The sequence below is a fragment of the Pseudonaja textilis genome, chromosome 1, assembly GCF_049901715.1.
Source record: "Pseudonaja textilis isolate UNSWEBS1 chromosome 1, rPseTex1.2, whole genome shotgun sequence".
Lineage (NCBI taxonomy): Eukaryota > Metazoa > Chordata > Lepidosauria > Squamata > Elapidae > Pseudonaja > Pseudonaja textilis.
In genome coordinates, this window is record NC_141990.1 from 183,213,097 (window position 1) to 183,232,956 (window position 19,860).

Sequence of the window (19,860 nt, forward strand, 5' to 3'; positions counted from 1 at the left end):
CACAGAACATCCCTAAAAAGTGTTAACAAGCTCAACTCTGTGACTTTAATTAGTCCATTAGAACTCTCCCATGACTGACAGCTGCTACTTGAAACCGACCAGATCTTAATCAGTTTCCTAGTGAAGGCTTTTGTTTTTTTTAAATTCATGCATTGGTTGGAAAATGAATTTTTTATTAGTGTTGTATTTGGGAATGGTTGCTCTCCAAGGCAGTTGCTAGGTCAGCACTACCTGCATACAGTTACTTAGTGCTTCGCTTACAGAATAGACCTACATGAAATATCTAAGTTTTCAAGGAACTGAGTGAAATCATTACTAGGCTGATAGGGCAAAATCATCAGAAAAATTAAGAGTTCTTGCCTATTTGATGGTAATGATATAAAGAAACTAGTCTTTACAGTTTTGCCTTTGTACAGTTATCCATTTTAGGTTTTTTTCAAGTGGTCAGAGACAGTCATGCCATGAGGAAGAAAATGTAAACCATCAAAGTGCATTGCAGTAGACGAATAGGTTAATGTTAACCTCTGGGCAGTTATACTTTTGGTTAATAATTTGAATAGACTGATGCAAAAGGCTATTTTTCCATGGCTTGGCACTGCTTAAATAAATCTTCTAATACTCAACTTGATCTGAAAACTCTAAGGCTCAGGATGAATTATGTGAGACAAGAACATGAACATTATTATAAGAAACACTTGCATTCCAATGACACCCTGAGCAATATACCAGCTTTCAGTTAGTCCTGTCCAGACACTTATTAATGAAGCGAAGAACAATTCCCAACTATGTCCCACTTTTCTGTTCTTACTTAAGGTCCTGCAACAGGGGATGATGGCTTGGTTCTCAGGATTTCTAGACCATACAGATTATATAGGTTTATCTCAGTCTGGCTTCAAACCAAACCTGCATATGGGACAGAAACCGGATAGGGTATTGGATGACCAATAGTGGCATAGACGTTGTTAATTCTGCTGAATTTCCTGTAGTTTTTAGTACCATTATTCATGGTGTTTTTTAAAATTATCTTAGAATTATCTTAGAATGCTGCTAAATTTTGTAATGATTATTTCTTGGAAGGGCTGAGTTCAGAAAGTGCGGCATGCCCTGTCTCTCATTGTATCTACCAGCGCCTGCTCTCTGGAATGAGATTTCCCCTCCCTCCCTTACAATCCCTCCCCCAGATTCAAAGGCATCCCTTGTATTTCAAAGGACCTTAAAGATCTGGCTCTCTGCACAGGCCTTTGGAGACAACCCCTAATATTCCTTTATTTCCTTCTGTTCCCCTCTGGATTTTTTGTTTTTGCCATCGTTGTTCTTTGGTGTTGTGGGATTTTTTTATTTGCTTTTTGGGGTTTTAAATGTTTTAACAATTATAAACCACCCAAAGTTGCTGACATATAAATTGAAAATACTATTACGGTTGGTTGCACATATTTAGACTGCATTTGGCATTTTTGTCTTCCTACTTGGGATAGGCAGATGTTGTTGAATAGGAGCAGGGGTGGGATTCAAATTTTTTAACAACTGGTTATGTGGGCATGGCTTAGTTGGTGGGTGTGGCTTGGTGGTCATGTGATTGGGTGGATGTGGCCAACTCGATGTCACTCAGGTCGAGGGGTGCTTCTCCTCGCCTGGCTTCTCATGACTGTGGGGATGCTAAAATGGTCATAGGTGTGAAAAATGGCACTTTTTTCAGTGCCATTGTAACTTTGAATGGTCACTAAATGAACCGTTGTAAGTCAACGATTACCTGTAGAAAAATACAAAAAGCTTCTTTGCTTGCAAAAAGCTGTCCTAAATACCAATCATTAGATTAAGAATACCTGCAAGCCAGAGTTACAAATCAGGCAGGGTGACAGAGCACCTTGAGGAATTAAAATAGTTAAAATGCAATGATAACTATAAGCAGCCAACTTTTGCTCATAAAGTGAAACCCAGAGGTCATTTAAGCTCTCCAGAAAGAGCACACCCAGGAAAAGCAATCCTTAGAACAGAGGTCTCATTCTTGTGGCCCACGGGCCAATTGTGGCCCACAGGACAATATCCTGTGGCCCCCACCGTGATATGAAAGTATAATATTAGTGCGGCCCGCAGGGGGAATGGACCTCTGAAGGAAGTCCCGCCCGCCGTTCCTCATCGTGGCTGACATTCGGTGCTAGGCTAAGCTACACCGACTTCATGCACACTACGCTTGTAACAACAGTGTGGTGGATGACGAACAGTCCGGTAGCAGTCGCCTTTTTTTGCAGTCACCATTCCGGTACTTTCTACCATCAACAAATGCCACGATCAAACGCAGAGAAAGGCGACTGCTACCAGGCTGTTCATCATCCGCCACGCTGTTGTGACAAGTAGAAGCAGAAATGACATCATGCATCGAGACGTTCTCCATGCGTCGCTAGCTGGCTAAACACTTCTATGAAACGTGGAACAAGAGTGACGCCAAGTGGAATAAACTAAATTTTGTCACACCCTCATCGTGTCTTTGTCAAAGCCAAAGCCTGCAGTGAAGAGAAAGATAGGTGACGAGCACAGACAATTTCAGCAAAGGTGGGAGATGCAGTATTTCTTTGTTGAGCACAGGGGCATCCCGACATGCCTTATTTGCGCTGAAAAAGTTGCAGTGCACAAGGAATACAACCTGAAATGTCATTATTCAACTAAACATGCTGAGGAATGTGCAAAATATCAGGGGGATGAGAGAGCCAGCCGGGTTGCCAGCCTTAAAACATGTCTAATGAGGCAACAAGATTCCTTCAAGAAAGCAACCAAAGAGTATGCTGCAGCAGTCGAAGCTAGCTATATGGTTAGTGAGATGATTGCTAAGGTGGGAAAACCATTCACAGAGGGCGAGTTTGTAAAAAAATGCACATTACAGGCTGCAAGTATAGTTTGTCCGGAAAAGAAAAGTCAGTTCAGCAACATCAGCCTTTCTGCCAACACAGTGGCAGAGCACATTACTGACCTGTCAAGTGACATTTATCATCAACTTTGTGAGAAAGCCAGATGTTTTGATGCATATTCAGTTGCTCTTGATGAGAGCACAGACATAACTGACACTGCTCAGCTCACAATTTATGTCCGTGGTGTTGATCGCAATTTTGAAGTGACAGAGGAGTTGCTCTGAATAATTCCAATGGCTTGGCCAGACCACCGCTCATGAGATATTTCGCCAGCTGTGTGATGCCATTGAGAATGCTGGTTTGCCATGGAATAGGTTTGTTGGAATAACAACCGACGGAGCGCCATCAATGACGGAGAGGAAAAATGGACTGGTGGCACTTGTTCAGAGAAAACTTGACGAGGAGGGTGTAGAAGAGGCTATTGCTCTGCACTGCATTATCTGCAGGCCCTTTGCAGCCAATGCCTGAAATGTGACAACGTGATGTCTGTTGTTGTGAAATGCATCAACCACATCAGATCCAGGGGCACAGGAGGTTCTGTGCTTTTTTAGAGGAAATGTAGTCAGAATATGAAGATGTGCTCTATTTCACCGAGGTACGTTGGCTCAGCTGGGGAAATGTCTTGAAAAGATTTTTTGAACTGAGAGAAGAAGTGAAAGCCTTCATGGAGAAGGAAGGGATGGCTGTTCCCGAGTTGAATAATCAGAAATGGCTCATGGACTTAGCTTTTCTTGTCGACATCACACATGAGCTGAATGTACTGAACAAGAAGTTACAAGGCCAGGGGCAGCTTGTCAGCGCTGCCTATGACAACGTGAGAGCATTCTCCACAAAACTTGTGTTATGGAAAGCCCAGCTCTATCATACAAACCTTTGTCATTTCCCAGCATGCAAGGCACTTGTGGATGTAGGCACACCATTCAGTGGTGAGAAATACGTTGATGCTATTTTGAAGCTACAGAAAGAATTTGATCACAGATTTGCAGACTTCAAGATGCACAGAGCCACTTTTCAAATTAAACTTCACCAACAACCAGTTTTAGACCAAAACTCAGAAAGGGTATGTAAACTCACGTTTGAATGTCAATCTTTCTAACTAGCCAAGAAGTCTTGCTGAATGTCACTCATCTTGGTTCCTTGTCAGTAAAAGCTCCTTTCCTGTTATTCAATTATTTCTTCAAAGTGCTGATTGTTGCATGTGGCTGGAAGTATCTCCTCCCAACAGCAGTGTAAAAAGCTTAAAATAACCCTTCCCCTTTAAGAAAGTAAAAAAAATATATATCCTCCTTCGGAGACAGTAAGTCTAGGCATACTGCCAAGAATATAATAAGGGTGGAAAAACTTCTTAGAAAGTTGACAAGGGGTTCTATACAACCGGTCAGAACTGGTAGAATCCCACCCCTGGTTAGAATGCAGTATTGAAAGCTAACTCTGCCCACAGCCAGCTTAAATTTGATTCAGCTTTCCATCTTTCTGAGGATAGTAAAATGAGGTCTCAGATTGTTGAGGGCAGCATGCTGACATTTGTAACCTGCTCAGAAAGTACTGTAAAGCACTATTGAGTGGTATATGTAAGTCTATTGCTATTGCTATTAAATGTAAAGACACATTAAATGCTATTAAATGTAAAGATACCAAAATTAGTAGGAAGCGTGGGAAGAATACAGAGACTATCACTGATGGGATAGAGGAAAAATCCTGTGCAGTGGTGAAGAATCATGAATAATAAAGTTTCAATAAAACTGTGTAGGACAGCTGGTTAAAAGAAAACAAAGCCAGAGTATCAGAGGAGACCTCTTGCCTTAATGGAATTAGCACGCTCAGCTCACTCGATTGGAAAGCGTTTAGCGTGGACCCTGTCTGCTGAGGAATTCCAGCTGGCAGAGTCAAGGAAAAGAGCCTTTTCCGTTGTGGTGCCTGCTCTGTGGAATATTTTACCATCAGAAGTGTCAACTACTCCTCCCTTTTGGCCTTACAGAAGAATAGCAAAACCTGATTTTGTTAGCTGGCTTGCGGCTCAAAAGAACGTGCTCATCACTGGGGATTGTTGACAGGGTAAGAAGATCTCATCCCCAAAACCATCTCTTTGGTTTTAGTTATATATATAGCTTTTTAAATTTTTATTCTTTTCACTTTATCTTTTTATTGTCTATAAGATGACCAGAGTTGCCTTATCGGTAAGAGAGAGCATATAAATTTAATAAATAGTAATGTTGAAAAACCTTTCAGAAATAATAGTGAAATGAGCCCAGTAGGATGATACTTGAAGACACTTGATAAGACGTAACTGGGAGATTTGGGATGGGCATCTTCCAGAAGTCAAAATCTGAATAAAAATCATAGTCATGCCTTCCCCTTTCCCACAGGGACAGGTTTATAACACTTATAACACTTGTTACGGTATTAGTATATACAGCTATAACAAGTACAATCTGCAGTTCTCAAAGCAGAATATACAGGAGCATAGAGATGACCTGGGAGAAGATACAATATGCAACAACCGTTAGTGAAAGATAAACTTAGCCTGGAAAAACAAGAAGTAGCTCAGAGTAGCTGCATCTGTCCAATAATCCTATTTTTAATGTCATATTCTCATTCACGTTGCCTTCAAGTCATCCTAAACCCAAGCTGAATCAGTTTAAAGACAAATTAAACTGTCTCGATGTTAAAACAGTGTTTTCCAGCTTTTTTTCTTAACTTTTGCTATGGATATAATTTAGCATGCTTCATCAAAAATGTGGTGATTGATTGTCATGGTCAACCCTGTCAGCCACTTCAGACTGCAAGGGCACACCTTGGGTTGCTGTAAAGTGTTTTGGCTTGGGCTGCAGAGAAGATTGAGGATCTGGTTTCTGCAAAATCATCTGCCTATGCAGTGCCAGGCTATTTCCAAAGCCACCCAGGTCTTATGTGGGTTCCTTATAATCTCAGATTGAATGAGCTTTTGAAAGAGTGTTAGAGCCATACTTCAATAGTAGCTCCATTCAAATGAAACTTGGATAATATATCAATCACATTTCTTAACTTTTCTTACACTGAATAAGTACTGTATGGAAAGCATCAGTCTCCATCCTTATTACCATGGCAAACAGGGCTTTGCAGTTGGGACGGCAATTTTTTTGCCAGCATCATTTTATGTCAGCATATGGAGTGTTAGTCAGCATAATTAACATGGCCACCTAGAGACAACTGGATGCAGTTTATGAAGTAGCCATGTGAGGTTGGAAGAAGATGTATTTGATTTAATGATTCAAAAGGACATGCTTTTCACATGCTTCTACAAATTCTTAAAAGGAGAGACTTGTGGCTTGAACTCCAACGGCTTTTACATCCCTAAAAATCATTTTCAGAGTGATTTTTCCCTCAGCTGTTTCGGCAGTTCTAATCTCAGGTCTGTGTAAACCAATGCACCCTATCAGTAATGGAGGAAGAAGATGGTGAATGTCATCAATGGAGGGAGAGCAGTAGATGTAGGCAGCAGTAGAGTGACCAAGCGGACATGGAGGAAACAAGGTGGGTGTGGAGAGTTGAAGCAGGCAAGTGCAGCAGGGAAGGAGAAGTGTGAGGTCCTCAGCTTGCTATAGCATGGTATGGGCCTAATAACTGCAACCAGAATACTAGAACTGCTGTCACTAAGCAATACAATCACATGCTGTTTCCTCTTATGACTATTTTGCTTAGCAATGAAAATTCTGGTTCCAATTTGGTCATTAAGTCAGGACTACTTGTACAGCCTTTATGAAAAGAAAAACAATGTTCTTTAAAAAAAATGATTTTCAAGCTTAACAATCAATGTCTGAAATATTTCAAGTATTTTAAAATATGTATAATAATAACAAAAATAACAAAATAAAATATACCCAATTAAGGTTACCTAAAATAGATATGATAGGAAAGAGTAAGTAGATTTATAGTTTTATTGTTAAGTATTTTTCATATTAATATGTATTTAAATTCCTACTTCAATATATGTTACAAAACAATTGCATTTAGTTTATTTTGCATTAGTGGCAAAACTGTTTGATAGATGAGGAGAGATATAATTAGCCTAAGCTAGTCCATGTTTGGAAAAGCAAACGCTGGCTTTCTCTAGAACCAGTTTTAAGCACTATTCTAAATCTTAAAAAATACACAAATAAACTATGATTTCAAAATAAAGAATGACTGCAGGCTTTAATAGATCACTTTTTATAAATGTGTGCTTTTACTTAGTGAACTGGTCCAAATATGTTGTTCGTGCAATGCCTTTGGAATAATTTAACACAAAACATCAATGTATTAAATATATATTAAGGGGGATTGTGTGAAACAAAATTCCATTTTCAGAGTTATGTTTTGAAATGTGATCAACTTTAAACAGTGAAGAGCCTCAGTGGAAATCAGAGAAAAGCCCAATCATTGCTCCCCAAAGTAGCAATAAAATTACTTAAATTACTTGAGACTGGGAACATAAAAATACATACATCATATACTAAAATCTCTTAAAACTGAGCTTTTAGAATGCTGATGTATTTAATTCCTATTTCCTGTCTTCTTTCAGACTGAAGCCATGGGGGTACTACAATTACTAGGATTTGGGGATTTGGATTAAAGTCCATCTTTATTTTTCAGTTAATACTCCCTCACAGACCAATCAGTGGTCACATGGTGTTTACCAGCCCTGGATATTTAAACCCACTTGATCAGATTTTGTGCTATAATTTGTACTTCAATACAGATTATTTCTAATGTAGATGATTTGTATCTTTATGAGGACAAAGAAACCTAATCCTTACACGTCCTAAAGCAGAGTTTCCTATCTTGTGGTTCTTTAGACAGATACAAGAATGCATTTTTCATCATGATCATGCTAATGATATTCTAAAATTAATGTCCTATCTTGATGTTTCTTCACAAAACAAAATGTGAGTGTGCACTTCCGCAAATGCTGCAAGCACTACAGAATGAACAGCAGTTGAAACTCCTTTAAAAACACATTTGCTTTTTATTGACTATAATATTTATTTCACATTAGAAAAATAAGTGCAATGTTCTTTCACAAAAATGAAAATTTAAAAGCAAAATATTTAACCTCAGTCGTATTTGGAGAATAAAAGAACACATTAACACCCCAAAACTTTATGCTTCTCCACTGTGGTGGAGATAGCATTCAGGATTGGGTGGGTGATCAGTCTCTGCCTATGATTGGACTGAGTCTGTCAAAACTTTGTTGACACTCCCTCTGCTGCTAGGGACCTCTCCAGAAATTGACTCAGTCAGCTTGTTGGATGACGTGTTAATTTCTTCTCCTAGCAAATTTAACAAATCCTTTCAAATTGATTGGAAAAATAGGAATAAAAACACCAATCCTGAATTCTATTGCAAGCCGGAACTGGTCTACCACTTTGACAGCTGTCAAACTGCAGCGTGGCCGAGGTTCTGCCCTGGTCATTGGACTTCGGATTGGCTGAGGGCCAATCTACAAGGTACTGAGGTTCTGGTTGTGGGGGGAGTTTGAATACCATCCTCACCTCCTTCCTGCACTTTGGCTTGGGAGGCTCCCAGCAGTTTTGGCCATTGGAGACGCTGAGATTAACCGCGGTAGCCTTTAAAGGGGCAGAAGACCTGCAGCGAAGAGTACAGATAGTGAGAGTAGGTTTAGGAAAGTGAAAGGCTGCAGCATGCTCGGTGTGACTCCAGAGTAAGATCGTTGGAGTCAGAGATGGCAGAATCACAAAAGGCTAGTCGTGATATCAGGAGAGGGGAGGGGGCGGCTCGACAGCCATCACGTTCTTTAAGCTGAGCAGCCCCAGAACAGATGGCTTTATTTTACAGCCCCAAGCCAAAGGACAAGGCTGCAGGAACCCGAAAGGGCTCCAAGGCAGCAGAGAGGGATGAGCGCTGCAGGGACAAGGCACTGGATAAAGTGTGGGCTCGAGGGAAAGAGCAAAATGATAAGGAAATGGCACCCTGTATAATTTCCCGCCCAAATGAGGAACGGCTGTTATCAAGAGGAGAGAGGCAACTGCAAACTGACAGGGCTGCAGTAGCAGAAACGGCCATAGGGGGAGCTGAAGAGCAGGGATCTATTGAGGCTTCTCAACAACAGAGCAACTGACAGTTACTGATCAGAGGCACAGAATGGCTTCAGAAGCAACCTTTGCTCCCATGTCAGCTGGGATCAGACCAGTTAGGGCACAGGAACCTGAGTTCCAGGTTAATATGCAGGCTATGTTAAATGAGGCAGTGAGGCAAGGAGTGTCAGCTGTCTTGAGACAGACCAGAGGTTCTCCCTCAGAGAACCTGCTTCCTCATCCAGACACAGTAGGAGACACAGGTTTTATTATTATGGTGATCTTTCCCTGCATACAGAATCAGGTATGTATATTCCTGCTGTAAGCTCCCACTCCATCACATCTGACAGTGGCCAGCTGATGGACAGAAACTATTCCGATGATGAAGGCCTCAAGGAGGTTGACCAAGACTCTATCCCTGGCTTGTTCCAATCTATTTAAGGCCAAAAAGGCCACAGAGCGAGGCTTAGTCCCTGAACTGCAGGAGCCTACAGACCCCTCTGAAGACTCCAATGACCCCATGTTTTCTGAGAAGACAGTCACAGCAGATGTCATCCCTGCACCAAAGATGTTCACCACAGTCATCCAAAGATAGCGGTCGTCCCTCGGGTCCGGTCCAAGCCCTTCCTCCCTAGACAAGAAATTGTTTAATGTAGGAGGTGATCTTTCCAAGGCCCTGGAAGTGCCCGATGTTAATGCTCCAGTTGCAGCCCTGCAAGCCAACACAGACATCCCTGGGGAGCCTGAGGACTCACTGAAGGCTGAGGACAAAAAGGCTGAGCAAACGTTGCAAAGAACACACCTATCAGCAGCATGGGCAGTGAAAGCTTCCACAGCTGCATCTTTCTTCAACAGGGCCTCTCTCATCTGGCTCGAGGAGCTACAGGAGAGAATTCCACTGGACGATGTCAGATCACACCTGCATGTGAACAAACTATTGGCAGCAGTAGAATTTTCAGCTGATGCCACACTGAGTGCTGCCAGATTTGTGTCCAGGGCAATAGAGGGAACAGTGACCTCTCGTCACTTGCTCTGGCTAAAGCAATGGCAGCTGATATGAGGCACAAGTGAAGGTTGGCCATGGCCCCAGGTGATAAATTGTTTGGAGAGGCTCTGGACAAGGTCCTAGTGGACTCCAAGGACAAAGGAAGGTTTTGCCATCCAAGTCCAGAAAAAGTGATTATAGACCAACTCCCTATGCCAGACGCTCCTATTATAGGACCCCCAAAACAGGAGAGGGATTCCCCAGACCCCAGAGGTCTTTCGCCCGCAGGCAGGAACAAAGCCAGGACAGGACAGGTAGAAATCGTCCTTTTAACAATAAGCGGCCCTTTCGAGGGGCTGGGGGTCGTCCCTTCCAATGCCCCAGATAAAATGGAGACCAACCCTCCCATTGGAGGACATCTGGCCTTGTTTGCCAGGCATTGGGAGGAAGTAACCACTGACACCTGGGTCCTGGAGACAGTCCACTCCGGACTATCTATAGAATTCCTCTCTATGCCCCCGAGGTTTTTCATTCGTTGCCCTATCCCTAGGAATACAGAGAGAAGAAACCTTATGGAAACAACTATTCAGCACCTGCTGGAGATTCAGGCTATTCAGCCAGTGCCTGAGGGTCAACGAGGCATGGGATTCTATTCCATATTGTTTGTAATCCCAAAAGCCTCGGAGGGATGGAGGGCAATTCTGGATTTGAAGTACCTTAACTGCCGGGTGAAATACAGGCAGTTCAAGATGCATTCACTCCAATCCATCCTGGAGGGAATTAGGGAGCGGGACTGCCTTATCTCCATTGATTTAACGGAGGCCTATCTCCATGTCCCTATTATCCCTGCTCATCGACAATTCCTCAGGTTCTGCTACAATGGGAGGCACTACCAATACAGGGCCTTGCCCTTTGGACTTTCCTCAACCTCCAGGTCATTCACTAAGCTGTTGGCAGCCCTGGCAGCCCACCTTAGGGCTATACCAGTTAGGGCCCAGTGTTATCTCGATGACATACTGGTCCAGTCATCTTCCCCATCTAGAGCTGTAGAGCAGCTGTAGAGGTGTAGACCTAGCAGCAGAGGGAGTTTAGAGATCAGTAGAGGATTTAGAGATCACCATTCAGTAGAGATCGGTAGAGGATTTAGTAGAGATTCAGTAGAGATCAGTAGAGGATTTAGAGATCACCGTTCAGGTGCTCCAAGAGTATGGCTTCTCTATCAACGAGGCCAAAAGCCACTTCACTCCCACCAATATCTTACTCCATCTGGGAGCTGTTATAGATACTAATTCCTGCAAGGTGTCCTTATCCCAAGAACATCAGGAGAGTATCAGGGAGTTAATTGGACAAGTGAAATCTAAACCTAGGGTATCCCTGGCTACATTTTCTAAGCTGGGGAAAATGATATCAGGCATTAATATAGTGCCCTGGGCTAGACTGTATGCCAGGTCACTCCAATAGTTCCTTCTACCTTATCAGAAGACAGGTAGGAGTTGTTCCCTCTTACAGATCAGATTAACTCCGTTGGTCCTTCAGTCTTTAAGATAGTGGTCATCTGAGGTGCTTTCAATGGGACTCCTAATCAAGGAACCGAACAGGTTCGTGCTGACCACAGATGCCAGTCTTCATGGCTGGGGTGCCCACATTCAATCTAGGGTGCTCCAAGGACAATGGTCCCAGGCAGATTTGGACCATAATATTAATTGGTTAGAGCTTTGAGCGGTTCATCTGTCTCTGAGACAATTATAAGGGATTCAGACCGCACTGGGCCCACCTGTAAGACAGCCGGCTTTGGTATGTCCCAATCCTGAATGCTATCTCCACCACCTGACCTGATACGACCTTTCTCTTTGTGTGGAGATAGCATTCAGTCTCTCCCTTTCGTGGTGCGTTCCGAATGTAATGGTGTGTATTATACTTATAGAAGAACACGTCAGTCTGTCACTATTCCTTCGCCAATTTCTGGGGAGGTCCCTAGCAGCAGAGGGAGTGTCCTCAAAGTTTTGACAAACTCAGTCCAATCACAGGCAGAGACTGATCACCCAATCCTGAATGCTATCTCCACACAAAGAGAAAGGTCGTAACAAGTCAGGACTAACAACCCTTATCAGTAGCCAAATTATTTTGCCACAGAGAGTTTTTCAACAATTCTAGACTAAAGGTGAGAAGTAAAAAATATTAAAGTATTACAGTACTAGAGTGATTGCATCTTTATAGCCAAATGGTATACATTTAGAGGGTTAAATGTAATGTAAACAGTAGGATCATGTATTGTATCCTGTTTTATTGGGAAATTGAATTTCCACAATCACAAAATATAGACTGATCCAGAATAGCTAAAAAGGAAGCAATTTAAAAGAAGGGATACTGAAACAGCATTTTGCAAATGAAAATATTATCTCAATTATTTCAAAGAATAAGACCACTTAAGGTCTGTGTTCTTGGATAGAAGAGTGTTGAGACTTTCAGGAAAGAGAATTAACTATTTTTTGATATTTTTAAAGTTCTTCTTTCTTTTCCTCTTCTGCTTGAACATGGAGGGGCACCGTGGCCTATGCCCCACTGAAGTTTGGTATTACTTTCATTAGATATACAATTTTAGAGCCAATCCATTGAGAAACAGTTTTAAATCTCTGCTAGGGTTAGGAAAAAGAAGTAGATAGACAGAACAGGCAGACTGACAGATAGATAATAAGTAAAAGACTTGCTTAAATAAACTAACTTTATAGAAATTTAAATTTCTAAAATATGTTGGAAGTGACTTTTTAACCAGCATATTTTCTGTTTAAAGATTTAGTTTAAATATAACATTTCTGATATTTTTATTTTAGATTTACTACAATGACAAAATGACAAAAAATAATAAAAAGTTTTGCCTTATCCATTCAGACTTTTATTCCCTTTTTCTGCATTTTTGAAAAACATCTGATTGGCTACAGTAGCCAGCTCTGGAGCATTCATCACTAATAAAGTATTACATTCATTTATTAATACTTCATTAATATGATGGTATATATGTTATGGTATGATATATAGAACAGCATCAGCATACAGAGCAAGTAGTGAATTTTCTCCTGTCTGCTAATTCACAAGACATGAATAAACAACAACAAAATCTACCCTTCTCTAGTATTTTCATTTTAAAAACCTTCAAGGGATTACAGAATAATTTCATTTTAATTAAATAGGTGAATTTACAAAACAGTACAGGAAGAGATATGGCATATGAGTTATCTAAGGAAACATCTCTTGCCAGTCACATCCACCCAACCCACTAGAGCGAGGAGGCAGGGAATGTTGTGTGTCCCACTCCTGAGGGAGATACACCTAAGTGAGACCCAGAAGAAGGGCCTTCTCTGTGGTGGCTCCATCTCTCTGGAATATCATTCCCCCAGAGATTAGAATGGCCCCCTCACTAATGCTCTTCCAAAAGACATTGAAGACCTGGTTTTGCCAGGGGCCTGGGGAACCCAGAGAGGGTTGGAGCCCACCAAATGGCTAGTGTGATCTGCTGTCATTGGGGCGGGGGGGTGGGAGTTGGTTTTTGATTTTTTGTTGTTTTTGTTTTCCCAAATTTTGTTCTATTGTACTTTACTAATTTATTTGATTCTTTTTGTTAGTTCTTATTTTTATTTTTATTTTTTGTTTTAAATATGGTTTTACATTGTGTATGCCTCCTCAAATTGCCATGGGTGAATAGGCGGGAATATAAATTAAACAAACAAACAAGCAAATAAATAAATAATGAAACAATGGGTCACTACAACATACTTAGGTGACATCCAGCCTCTTTAAATGAAATATATATTTTAATAGTAGAAAGAATTTTGTAAAATTTCAGCAATTTTTGATATTTTTTATAATTATTTTTATTGAAAAATATTTCTTTTTTTATTATATTGTTCTTAATACAATTAAATTGGATAGCCAGACATCACAAGCATAAAATCCTTTTACTTTTTCATACAAACATACAGTATATAAAAGGGGAGCTGGTCTATTTATGTCATAGCCAACCATTTTCATATTGTAAAGTCTGAGAATAAGGGATTAATGAATGAAATGGAATAAAAATAGGCATATGGTATGTTTCTGAAAGACCAAAAGGGGAAGAATGTAATAAATATGAAGATGATTCAGTGACTTCTCATTCAACTGCAATCATTGACTACCCTCTCTGTTAAGCCATTTTTAGTTCTCCATGGGTTCCCTGGAAGTCCAGAGTTTGATCATTTAGTGAAAAAGATAAGGAAACTACTCTTCAGATACAAAAGCAAATAAAAGAGCATAAGGTTTCATATGTTATCTCTCACGACTCCAGTGGCGAACGGACTGGAGCCGAGACAGCCAAGATGCGATGCGACCATAGTCATTTACTTACCTTACATTGACTGTGTTACCACATTGGCGTTATGATGAGAATTCCTCAAATGACTGACATCGGCTTTCTGGCAAGGAGTGGTGCAATAATGAAGATTCATGGCTGAATATCAAGAGAGTGGTGGTGTAATAATGGTGCGGGGCAAATGGGGGATAGGGGGAATTGTCACGGGGGTGCATGGAATCACCGATAAGGGGAAAGGTGCAGTTACCATGTTTCTTTAATTTAAGGATGTCGGATGTTAGGCAGTGAAGGCGACCGGAAGGTGATTATAGTAATAATGTTATTATCCATTGTATAACATGTATAAATACAACTCTGGGTTGCAGCGAAAACCAGAGCTGACTTTAACAGATTTTGATCGCTGTTACCTGTTGTTGTGGCATGGGAGACGAATAAAAACTTCACTGAAGCTACACGAGTGAATTGGTATCTTATCGTTCACCCCCTCAATATCGGATGAACAGCTGACATTATCTTTTCTTTCCAGTCAGTAAATAAATATGTTTTCTCTTTCTGTGTTTCAAGCTACCAACTAAAAACTTATGGTAACTACACAAACACCTACAACATTATTACCAGAGGTGGTATTCAGCAGGTTCTGACCACTTCTGGAGAACTGGAATGTTGCAATATTCAGTAGGTCTTACTGCCAGGAATCCTTAGTTTGTGTGTTTGTTTTTATTCAGTCATTTATGACTTCATGATCTAATGGACCTCATTTTCCAAGTTTATCTGCTAGTAACAGCTTTTTAAATTCTTGAAAGGTTATGCATACGTGATCACTGTTATTATCTACCCATTTTGTCTTCTGTTGGCCTGTTTTTTTAAAATTCGCTTTGATATTATTGATGACCTTCTCTTGTGACTCTTGCCCTCATATTTTGAGAATTTTGAGTAGCTCAAAGAACCAGCAAATGCCACCTCTGACTGGAGATTTTACAGTATCCTTCCCCTGCCACGCCCATCAAGCACAGAACCGGTAGTAAACATTTTTGAATCCCACTACTGATTATTACACTAATTACATTTGCCAATTCATAGACAATATTTCTCATGAAAAAGAGCAGTATCATATTCAATGTTTCTGAAATGTGTTGAAATAGAAAACAAAATGGTAGCGTTGACCATGCAACCTGTTTAACTAACATTCAAAAATGCTTTGCCTGTTTAATTCAGTTTATTGGTGCCTGCATCTTTTATCCTCCTACAGCAAGCAAAATATCTGCTTTGATCATGCAGTTTATTTAACTTATTTATCGAAAAGGAAAGCCCTATAATTTCTAGGAGAATTTGTGCACTGCTGGAGCAATACAAGAACAAAAACACTACTATTATTGTCCTCTTCTCTGATGTCAGCTTTTACTTTGGGTACATTTAAAACTGATGGTTTAGCTCTGTATATATAGAGTGCTACATCCATCTTGGAAAATTAGACAACTTGTTTAATTATTTATTGAATATATATTGAATATATATATATCCCAACTTTCTGCCAAAAATGGCACTCAGAGTAAATAAATATAGTAAAAATAAGGATAAAAGAGAGCATGAATTCAAAATGTTTTTTATATATGGATACACAGATACACAAACATAAATAAAAAGAAATAAACACATAGCTGAAATTCTGCTCAAGAGACAAATCAGCTTAAGATCAAATACCTCCTAAATAATTAGAGTTTGATCTGTTGATGAAAAGACAACTTAGAGGAGAAGAGTCTAATCTTTTTAGCAAGGATCTAAAAAATCTGAGAACAGTTACCAAAAAGGTGTGTCTCAAATTCATAGTGAACATTTCTCCAATGAGTCAGAACCAAGAAAAGGTTTTGAACCAGAGGTGGTATTCAGCAGGTTCTGACCGGTTCTGGAGAACTGGTAGCGGAAATTTTGAGTAGTACGGAGAACCAGCAAACCTCTGACTGGACCCGCCCCTATCCTCTGCCTCCCAAGTCCCAGCTGATCGACTGGGTCTTCTTTTGTTGTTCTGCACAGGAGAACAGAGCTGGAAAGCAGGTTAGTGGGGTGGGAAGGGAATGGGATTTTGCAGTAACCTTCCCCAGAAATGGGGAGGGAATGGGGATTTTACAGTATCCTTCCCCTGCCATGCCCAGTAGTAAAAAAAAATTGAATCCCGCCACTGATTGTAACCTAAGAAGACCAACAGAACAGAATATTCTTTATTGACCAATGTGATTGGACACACAAGGAATTTGTCTCTAGTGCATAACACTCAGTATGCATACAAGCAACAAAGTGATAAATCATAAGATACATAAATGCAGGTTGGTTGCCAGGCATCCACCTTACAATCACATGACCACAGGGATGGTGCAATGATAATAAATGCAAGCGCAAGTCCTAAGTCAGTTTTTTCAAGGTTGTTCTAACTTTGAACCATCATTCAATGGATAGCCTTTAGTTGAAGATTACCTCTGCTTTGGCCATGATCCCATGGCCATGGATGTCTTTGACTTTCTTTACCTCTAAATTTATCTCTGTTGCAGATGAGAAAGTTGGACAAACCATGGGATGATCTCTGTAGTATTTTCCCTGCTGATTACTTTCTTTCCTTCCTTTATCTTGTTCTTATTTACATTTTTGCATCCTATATTATCTACTTGGTGAACTGTTCTTTAATCACAGGTAGCTTTCTAGATGTTTTTAAGTATGCTATTTATCTTTTGTTGAAGAAAAGCAACTTGAATTCCTCTTAATCTTCAGGTTACTAGCCTTTGCTTCCTTTTTTATTTGAAATCCTTAGGAGAGTTGTCTCTCAATTGATTCTTCATTTATTTCTTCTCTATCCTTATCAGTCAGGATATCAGGCAGGTCATTCAACTGAAAACACACTTTCTGAAATTCTGAATGATATTTTGTGTTGTCATTCCCAACATATTTTGTTGGCTAAGTTTCACTATATCATATCTTTTGGACTGACAGCCTTGTTTAATACACTCGACATTCTATATCACTGGTTCATTTGTGAACCCTGGGATATAATTTGATGCATTCAAATATTTTTTTGTTGCCTTGTTACATTGCAGTATTTCATGATGGATAAATTCCTGTGAATTTCCTCTTATTGCTTGTATCCTCACTCTAGAGTTATTTCAGATACAATAGTCCTAATGGAAAGGCCAGAGGTATTTTATGAAGCAGCCACACAATCCCGGAAAAAACATGCAGTTGTTATTAGGACTGGTAGAGAGATACAGTATTTTGCTATGCTTTCCTATGCCAACGAAGCTTTATTCCAGAAATTTATTTGCCCTTAGCAACTACCTTCAGAAGTACAGTATATTCTCTAGATATGGATGTTTCATTTAGCCTTTAGGCTAATCACCATATGTAGACCGATCTATTTCTTACCACTGTAATTTGTAATTACAAAATATTAAGTAGTGGTATACAGTATATTAAAATTACATATTTTATCTATGAAAAATAATTGTGGCATTGTTTAATAATTGCATGAAAAGTTTACACTGCCATTGTCTTAAATATAAAAGGCTACTATTGCACTTTACAAAAATAGAAATACGGTGTTCACCTTGAAAGTATAACAAAGCAATAAGACAACTGCAGAAGGCTATCATTAGTTTTGCACCAAGACCCATGGAGGAATAATCATTTCTGTGCAGAACACACATTCCCCATAGATCCTCTGACTTATGTCCACACAAATTACAAGCTCTGTATTCTGTGACTTGCTTTCCCAATCTGGGAAATCAGTTTGCTTAATAATGTTATTTTTAGTTCCTTCCAGATCAGTTGGGATTACAGTTCTCAGAAGTTCTAGGCAATCAAAAGCTATTACAGAAGATATAGTTAGGGAATGAAACTAAGGGAAAACTAGGATGCAGTATCATAGTTGTATGGGGGAATCCAGTTCATCGGTGAACAGTTATTATGTTATATAAAATCATATTTTAACAGGGAGGAATTAGGTATGGATATGTTTAATCGTGCTCCATAATCTGGAGCTGTTTCCCTATTACCCCTGTCAAATTTTTCATATTGTCTTGCAGGTTTCTATTGTGAGTTCTCAAACCTATTTCTATCACTGAAGATCTTGCTCAGTGATGGTAAACCTATGATAAGCGTGCCAATTCTAACATACCACATTTTGCCAGCATTCTCCAACACTCATTAAAACTGTTTTTAAAAACATGCCTCATTCTCACATGATTTTCAGAGGCTGTGGATGCTGTATGAGAAAGGGGTATGTTCTTGCATAGCCTCTGGATCCTCTGGAAGCTGGATGAGGGGGCTGTTCTCTCATGTGGGCTCTGGAGCCTGAAAAAAAATCCCACCAGACCTGGGCATGCTTTTGTGTGGTTTTTGGAAGCTGCAGAAAAGTATTCTCCAAAGCCACTTGCAGAACAAAGGGTTCATGCAATCCGAAGCAGCCTTAGATAGGCTGTAATGGTAGATCAACAGAAAGAGAACAATGTATGAAGGTAACTAGCATGTGGCACATCCTGGGGAGTGCTAAGCCATGGGGGCAATTGCACTATTTTGCAAGAGTTGCGTGCCTTGAGGAAGAATGGGAGGCAGCCTTTTTGAGTGGCAGCAATTGCGCCATTGAAGTTGAGGCTCTGGGGCCTGAAGCAATCGAGAGCTGAAGTTGAGGCATCTCCCTCTTCAGGTCCAGCCTCAGTGCTGCTATCAAGTGCCACTGGTCAGGGTTGCCTAGATGAGGAAGAGATAGATATTTTTTTTCTCTTTTGTTTGGGTGTGTATCAGTGGTGGGATTCAGACAGTTCTCGCCAGTTTGGGTGAACTGGTAGGAAAAATTCTGGCTGGCCCCGCCCCCACCCACTCCATCCCTTCCAGGAGTCCCCGCTGCCTTGTTTTGACTCCCAGCTAAATTCAGGGAGGCCACTAAGCCCAAAACGGGGTGCGGAGGGTGCACCACCCCACCCCACCCCATTCTTGCTCCCAGGGGGCTGCAGGGAGGCCTAGTAAGTTGTATGACTGGGAGCCGTGATGATCAGTTGGGAAGCGGCAATGGACCATCAGCCCCATCAGCTGGGAGACTAATCAGTCAGTTCAGTGAGACCTTACAACTATGGGAGATCTTTTTCCGCACAAGAAGTTGGAAGTCTGACTGAACTTTTTTTAAATAGGTAGTCACATGGTCTTCTTTTGTTGCCCTGCATGGAGGAGAAGGGAGCTGGAAAGCAGGTTAGTGAGGGAATTGTGAGTGTTCTGGAACGGGGTGGAAGTGAGTTTTTTTCATTATCTTTGCTCTTGGATGGGGTGGAAGGGAAGATTTTGCATTATAATGCAAAGTCCCATTTCCACCCCATTTCAAAATAATAATGCAAAATCGTCCCTTCCACCCCATTCCAGAGCAACCACCATTATCTCACTAACCTGCTTTCCAGCCCTGTTTTCCTCCATGTAGGGCAACAAAAGAAGACCATGTGACTACCTGTTTAAATAAGGTTCAGTCAGACCTTCCAAAAAAGAAATTCTTCCAAAAAAAGAACTTCCAACTTCTTTTTTGGAAGGTCTGACTGAACCTTTTAA

General features: G+C 40.6%; 1 protein-coding gene across 2 annotated transcripts in view; it reads left to right on the forward strand.

The window, feature by feature from the left end:
• The window catches only part of ZNF385B (zinc finger protein 385B), a 250,822-nt gene that overhangs the window by 27,868 nt on the left and 203,094 nt on the right, over positions 1-19,860 (forward strand). The window lies entirely within an intron of this gene.